The sequence below is a fragment of the Amblyomma maculatum genome, chromosome 8 (genome assembly GCF_055883805.1).
Source record: "Amblyomma maculatum isolate TAMU_Amacu chromosome 8, ASM5588380v1, whole genome shotgun sequence".
Lineage (NCBI taxonomy): Eukaryota > Metazoa > Arthropoda > Arachnida > Ixodida > Ixodidae > Amblyomma > Amblyomma maculatum.
Window position 1 is genome coordinate 4742842 of NC_139351.1, and position 8382 is coordinate 4751223.

An 8382-nucleotide genomic window follows, 5' to 3' on the forward strand; every position below is an offset into this window, starting at 1 on the left:
TTAAGGCGCAGATCTTGCATGTCTCATGCAACGCAGAACATGTCTCTGAAAGTACCGTAACCGAAAGTCACATGACGGGACATGACGTCATGATTCAAAGGTAACGATGGTTATCATCAGCCGGACTACACCCACTGCAGGGCGAAGGACTCTCCCCTATTTCTCCAATTAGCCGAGTCTTGTGCTAGCTGCATCCGCTTGAACCCTGCGAACTTCTTAACCTTATCCACCCAACTAATTTCCTGCCACCCCTGCTTGCTGTTTTTCCCTTGGAGTCCAACTGGTTACTCTTAGTGACCACCGGCTAATCGTCTTCGTACTACATGTCCTGCTCATGCCCATTTCTTCTTAATTTCGACTAGAATGCCGGTAAGTTCTCTGATCCACTCTGCACGTTTCCTATCTCTGAACGTTATCCCTGCCATTTTTCTTTCCGTAGCCCTCTGCGTTGTACTCAACGATGGTAATGATACATAGAGTGAATGAAGGAGCAGTTTATCGTAACGAGAGCTAATAAAGAAAATTAAGCCAGCATTAATGTATTAGAGCCATAAAATAGGGCACACTTGAAACGGGTTATTAATATAGAACAATAAGGGGGACGTTTCAGCTTCGGCTTAATAGTAATAATAAAAATAATAATTGGTTTACAGGAAAGGAAAGGCGAAGTATCTGTGACACTTCCTCTGTGGTCACCAGAACCACGCCGTAAGGGAAGGGGGAAGGTAAGAGTGAAATTGGAAAGAGAGAAATAGCAGCTGAAATGATGCCTTCAGCATTGCGTGCATATGTAGCACTGAGAGACTGCCTGAGAATTTGGCAGTGCAAACGTCTTCAGTTGGTTTGGGGGAAAAGACCTGCCTCGCTTCTCGGAGGTCCCCTAATTTACAATTAATGACCTGCATATATCGTCGGTTCCAGTCCCTATCGCAAACTAGCTAAATGCTAAATGGAAAGCAAACTAGTATGACCAAATAAAATGGTTGTGGCCCAATTCTGGTATGAAACCACGTGCGTATTAGTTTCGAAACGTTCTCAATTCTGGATTACAGCAACAGCTAACGTTACGGTGACGCGTAAAAAAACCTAATATACATTTAAGCTCACCTTAAGCGTAAGAACAGATAGCGTTCAAAGCTCCTTACGCTCGCTTGGGTCTCCTCTGAACCACCCGTTTGTTAGCATCAGACGCTGCTTTTTAATGCGAAATCCTTTAATGCCCCATCGTTGTCGACAGAAGGTTGTCAGCAGAGGTGTCACGCGTTCCAGAGCGAGAGTTAAAAATACATTAACAAACCTTGTCACCACATGGAATCGAACCTCCATCTCTTACATCCCAAGCCCAGCGCGTAACCAACTGCGCCACGCACCGATTTTTTTTTTTCCTTTATTGCCGGGCAACAAAGTACATGCATGAATAAAACTCACTAGCCTACTTTTGGCGTAAACGATGTAATAAATCTTTTTTCATTTTGATCAATCCGTCGATCACATTCTTCCACTGAGACTGCTCAGGCTGACTACGGAGAACATCTCCGAGAAATGTGGCGCTTTCAATGAAAACGTATTAAGGCGCACAAAACAGACAAGACACATAGGTAGGTGACAGGACGAAGCGCCACGTCCGAGAATTATGAACCGAAACCAACTAGCCCAACAGCAAGTGCTTTTAGGCTTTCAATGAAGTTGTCCCTGACGGATCATACGTTTTCTTCGGCGTTTCTAAATGCCATCCGCGTTTTCCAAATGCTGTGGAGGCCCAGCACAATAATCATGTCGTATGGGACCTTGTCACTTTGTACCGGTAGGAACCGGATGCCGTACGGATTAATGGGTAGTTCTCTTTTTTAAGTTCTTTGTAATACATCCCAGTGAAAAACGGGATTCCAGCAGTCTAATAAAATGTAATGGATGGTCTGGTTTTTTTTTTACATATTGTGGAATTGAGGGTTCAAGGTACAAATATACCTTTATCATTAAGCCACGTTTTTATGGGAAGGGTACCAGAGTAAATCTTGAAGAAAAACACTTTGTCGGTCTGTGTAAACCGGCATCTTCCTAACTCTGTTTTGACATATTGTCCTGAGCCTCCACAATATATGGATCGGTATAGGGGTACGGGTACAAACAGGTTGAGCAAATATTTAAACAATTTTTTTTCTGGGTACCGTACTAAGATACTCAACCGAAAAATGGGCACTGAAAATTTGTAAGGCAAGAACAACTTCCCTTAAAAATCCTGTGGCAGCGCTATTTCTGGCCGGATAACTAGACACAACAAAATCCGGTATCACGTTACCTAAGCGCATCCACATGAGTGTTCGCAACAAAGGGTCTGTTTGATCGCGCAGAAAAAGAAATCGTGATACAAGTTGTCTCAGAAACATTTCGAAAGACCAAGGCCATCCCATTTCATGGGAAGAAACAAATTGGTGTCGCTAGTTCGCTCCTAGTTTGAGCACCAAATAATAACTGCAAATACTGTATGCAGCTTTTGTACATTCACGCGGGAGATGCATAAAAATTGCAGCAAATACCAAATTCTGGTATTTGCTTTTGCGTTGTGTCGTTCACAAATCTCTGCTGTTCTTATAGTGCTCTAATGGCACACCCAAATACTTCGCTGGAACAGTCGTCCACCGCATATTAGCAAACATTGCCGATGTATTATCCCATTCACCGTGCAAACAACCAATGCTCTTCTCCCATTGATTTCGTACCTTGTCTTTTTGCAGTAGTCACACACAACTCGAACGACGTCTTTAACTTTTTTTTTCTTTATTGCCTGGTCTTGACACATTGCATTTAACGGGGCCAGTGTGCCTTGGACGACGACACCAGATAGGTACCTGAGAGTTCCGCTTATGGCTTACCGTGACAGTGAACAGTATTGGAGAGGGCAGACTAAATAGATAAAGGACAAAGCTGGAAAGTGGAGAGAGACCAACTTATCTACTTTTGCAAGGGCCACAGTTCGCAACTTGTTTTTTTATCAGTAAGCTCTGGTATGTTATGCAGGTGTTGCACTGTTCACGGCTAAATATTCAGAACCTACACAGGAATTTCGCCGTATTTGTCTGGGCGTCTGAGTGGGAGCGCTGCAGCCGGACTAACTTGTTCAGACGAGTAAGAGATGGTGAACTAGGATTGGGCCACCTGTTTTTGCGACCGCTGATCAGTCGTTTTTGTTTTTAGAGACACGACCGACCCTTTCTTACGCACCATATGCCAAGTCAGACTGAGGCGCCTGCTACCGGAGTATATTTTTTCAACTGAAGATTCTTCCGCAGGGATTAAGGGCTTTTATAGAGAAGTCGTAGCAAGTGTTCGGTTCCTTTCAGCGCGGTTTTCAAGTGATTATTTGTCTACAGTAAAACGAAAGAAACTGTACCGTGCATTGTGTGACATTATGTTCCCCGTGCCTTTGTACAGGGCCTTGTACGATGGAGGCCCATGTGCAGATGTTTTAAAAAGGGTAAAAAGAATGCAAGTGACGCCAGGAACAAAATTCTTCTTTTTTAAATTGCACACCGGAACCTTGCCGGTAAAAACATTTTTGCAGAAAAAGAGATTATTCATACCCTCGGGATCACGCTGTTTAATATGCAGGAAGTCAGAAACCATAGACCATGTTTTTTTACACTGTTGGAAAGGAGTATATTTTTGGGATGTATTGCAAAGAACGTTAATGAAAGATTTTCCGCTAGACCTGCCTAGCATTCGGTACTTATGCGTAAAGTGAGGATGGGGTACCATTTGATTTAGCCCTGCCGGGGTGGCGCAGTGGTTACGGCGCTAGACTACTCTTCCCAAGGACGCGGGATCGAATCCCGGCCTCGGCGGCCGCTTTTCGCTGGCGGCGAAAAGCAAGGCGCTCGTGTGCTGTGCGATGTCAGTGCACGTTAAAGATCCCCAGATGGTCGAAATTACTCCGTAGCCCTCCACTACGGCTCCTCTTTCTCGCTTTCCACTTTCACTCACACCTTCCTCCCTTCCCTTACGGCGCGGTTGAGGTGTCCACAGAAAACAAGTGATACAGTTACCGCGTCTTTCCCTTACTATAAATCAATCAATCAGCCTGACACGAGCATCGTAGGAAGATGACAAAGGGCTTGGCGCCATGACGCAACATGCAGGCTCCCTAACAAAGGGAATGACAAAGCGCTGCCAAGCGGCTTCAGATGGCTTTATTGGCTATATTTGTGTTGCCCGCCGTTAAAACTACGCAGACTTAATTTCCCCGTTTTACTAGTGGGTAAACCCCTCCTTCCTTGGTGGAGGTGTAGACTTATTGACGCCCTGGAGCTTTGCAGGTGCATGCCCCAGGTCGCAGCCATAAGGCCGAAGCTTCCAGCCCTGTCCCCCTCTCCCCCAGCTCCAACGCCCGTGCTCTGCGCTGGAGCTTTGCGGTTTGGAGCATGCCGCGCCCATTCTCGGCCGGGTCTGGTCGTCCTCTTTCTCAACTGTCGCGCACCTGATCTTCAATAACCGCCTTGTAAAAGACGTCTGCTGCCAAACCAGCAAAGTGTCGCCGGACGAGCGGGCGAAGGAGCTCTTTGCGCCAGCGGGATCCTTCTGTCATCAGCGGTACAGCTACTCGCTGAGCAACGTCTGTGTGGTCGGGCGCAGCTCCTCTGCGGAGAATTCCACCAGTTATATAAAGGATGTTATAGACTTATGCGAGCGCGTGAACGTTTCATCGAAACGAGAGCGCAAAGACCGACCACATTTTTAAGGACCTGACGACGACGCGTTCCAGATGCTTCTGGCCAAACATCCAGCAACCGTCGTCAGCGTCATGCATTCCCGAACGCCAGACGAACGATGAATTACGTAAGTGCCGTCACACCTGCAGACTATTGCGCCTTTGACACCTGACTCCAGCCACTCAGCCTGCTGCCATACGTCAAGCAATTTGTGCGGGTAGAAGTTGCGCATCAACTCTCGTCCGCCTGCATCTCCACGGTCCTCCTTTCGCGTCCATGTCGCAACAGGTCAGCCGCGACCAAATCGCAGAAGCCCTTCTAGCCTCCGCTGAAGTCCCTTCGGCTGCTCCTTTGTCGTAAGTCGGAGCAGTTACCTAGTATAGCCTAGTTACGTAGTACAGCCAAAACCTTCTGTTCCGCCCAGTGTGACCTACGCAGCACTGCCATAAATTGGGACTGGTACCCCCGCCAAATGTTAGCCTAAATAATAGAGAAGCTGTCGCGTGGAGGCGGCCACAAACTAATACGTTCATGAACCCGGTCTGGGCGTTTCACGCGCTACCAGACCTTAGGGACAATGATCTGTGCAAACACTGTGGGGTGAGAGGGACCCTCGACCACATAGTTTGGGAGTGCCTAAAATCTCCAGGACAAAATGTTACAATTAGAGTAGCCTGGGATACCCTGCTGCGAAGCGCGGACCCTGCGATCCAGCACCGCACCGTCTATCTGGCGGAAGAAGTCGCAACAAGCCAAGGGCTACCTGCCAGCCTCTAATCCGCGGGCGCACAACTCCCCGTCTTCCCGAAAACGCTTGCCGGGGGCGGGGAAGAGGACGCCCATTTCCGATGGAAATAAAAGTTGTGCAATCAGCTAACCAAGCGGCATCTGCCTGTGCCGTTGCCGCTCTGTCAGGCTGTCCTACACCGAGCACAGCCCCCTCAAGGGGGCTGTGCTCGGTGTAGGACAGACTCGGAAATTTAATCATGATGATGACTAAATTTCTTCTCGCACCTGCGTGTTCTAAGGCACCCTGATTTAGCTTCAAAATGTATAGAGCACTGCCTCTTGAGTTATCAAAGAAAGCTTCTTCCTGATCTACCTTTTCTACTTTCGGTATAGTTCCCCATTCTGTTTCTTTTCCATAGCATTTATCCCATTTTTACCTTCTGTATTTTTCACCTGTTGCTTAACGCTGTTTATTTTTTCGTGCTTGTGACCAGTATACTTACTGGTTAGTTTCCTAGTTCTTTTCCTCCATTTTGAGTCAATGCTTTATAGGTATAGGTATTTAAATGCTTTAGCTGTCCACCTGTTACTGTTCAATTCCTTCAGGCATTCCTCATATCATATTTTACTCTGAGCTCTTTCAGTACTTCGAAAGATGCCCAGCCCGTATCTTCCTGTACCACCTCATTTGTGGTTTTGCAGTGAGCACCAAGTGCTAATCGTCCGACGGCTCTTTGATTTATTTTTAATGTCGACTGTATCTCTGATTTTAGGCACAAAACCGCATTTCCGAAAGTAAGCCCGGGCACCATAATTCGTTTCCAAATACCCCTCAACACCTGGTACCTGTTGTTTCCCCACAATACCCTATGCTTCATTATCTCGGCATTTATTCGCCCTTTTGCCCTAAGTGATTGCTCACGCTTTTCAATGTATGCCAATCCTTCGTTTACCCATACCCCGAGATATTTATATTCTGCCCCTTTAGGAATTCCTTGTATTTTAAGACCCGGATCATTTGATCCGTTCAAAATCATCAGATCCGACTTAACTGCGCTGAAACTGAAGCTTAGAGCGTCCCCTTCGTCTCCGCAATACTAAACTGCTTAACTCCACAATACTTATTAAGAGAATGACGAAGTGCCACCACGCGGCTAACGCGGCTCGAGATTGTTGGCTAGACTAGCTAGACTAGTGGTAGTGGTAGTAACTTTATTAAAGCAGAGGAGTTTTGGGCATGAATGTCACTGGGCTCCCGCACGGCCCCACTAAACTCAAACGTTCTTGTTACTATGGTTCATGACGTCGGCAGCATTTTGTGTTGCGTATCGTTTAGAGTACGGAGAATTTTAATCCCCCTTTAACTATAATGGATAAGCCCCCTCAGACCTAATAATGTCGCATAAAGTTGAATATAATCATAATTAACTAATTATCGAGCACTAATTCAAAGCTACAATTAGTGCAGTGCATTTATATTCGAAATAAGTTACGCAGCTACTGGGAACATACTCTGTACACACAATCAGTACACGCGAAGCATATGGACGAATTTTGTAATACTAAAGTTTAAGTTGTAAAGTTTTTTGAAAAGCAACCCCTTAGCACTACTACTCTCGGACAAAACGGGAAAGTTTGTGGTCATGAAAGACAGCGACTGCGAGGACATGTCACGGAGAGCGCTGGAAAAGAATTTTGCAGAGACCAACTTCAACGAAGCACATCTGAAGCGAATAAAGAAGCAAGCGGCGGACCTTTGTGCAAGTTTAGACCTGGCACAACTGCAAGTCAAGGAATGTAAACAGCTGAGCCTGACACCAATGTTTACGCTGAAGACTCACAAGGAAGGAAATCCGCTCCGGACCATAATAGATGACAGGGACACTTGGCAGAGAGGTGCTGCACGCTTTTTACTAGAGCATCTTTCAAGATTGCAACTGGAGGACCCGTTTAAGATCCAAGGCTCCGAGGACGTCATTGCATTCTTGGAAGTAGGCCCCCCGAGTACCTGTGTGTCTGTTGACGTTAAAGATATGTACTTTAGTATTCCAATCGCGGCAGCTTTAACTGCCGTGGAAGAATGTATTGATCAGTTTGGTGCCGTTAAGTTCCAGCGCCTCTGGTTTTCTAAAATTGCTGGAAAAATACCTTAGTTCATAAGTTGTAAAGTTCGGTTCAGAATGGTACATACAAAAGAGTGGTATTAGCATAGGTTCTTGCATTGCGCCGGTCATTTCTGACATTTAAATGGCAAAAGGGAATCGGACTTTAAAATCTAGGTTGGCACAATTTGATTTACTGCATGCGTTTAGATTTGTAGATGATTTCTTTGTCTGCTTCCCTGTTGTGAAAGCAAATTGCCTAACCGTGGATCATATTTTAGACGCCTTTCGTGGTGTTTTCGCCGGGCTGGATTTCACTTTTGAGCTTCCACGGGATTCGGTCATTAGATTCTTAGACATAGAGATTAAGGAAACTGAGAAGCACACGTGTTTGACGTACCTGACGAAATCGCAGAAAAAATTTTTAAGCTATCATTCCGGGCATTCCAAAATAGTGAAAAGAAGTTTAACATTTAATATTTTCTCGCAATGCATTAAGAAATCATTTTTTCATCAAGTAGAGCGTAGCATCAATGGACAAGAAGTGGAAGCTGTGACAGATTTTCTGTTCTTGGGCTCCAAGATTACCTCGGAAGGAGACTGCAGTCATGAAATTAGGAGACGCCTGCTTCTGGGAAAGAGAGCAATGGTTAGCCTTGACCGCCTAGTAAAGAGCAGAGACATTAGTCTGCCAACCAAGATCCGTATAACTCGTGCTATGGTCTCTCCAGTTGTGATGTATGGAGGCGAGAGTTGGACTGTGAAAAAGGCTGACCGCCGAAGAATTGACGCGTTTGAATTGTGGTGCTGGCGAAAACTCTTGAGAGTTCCTTGGACTGCCAGAA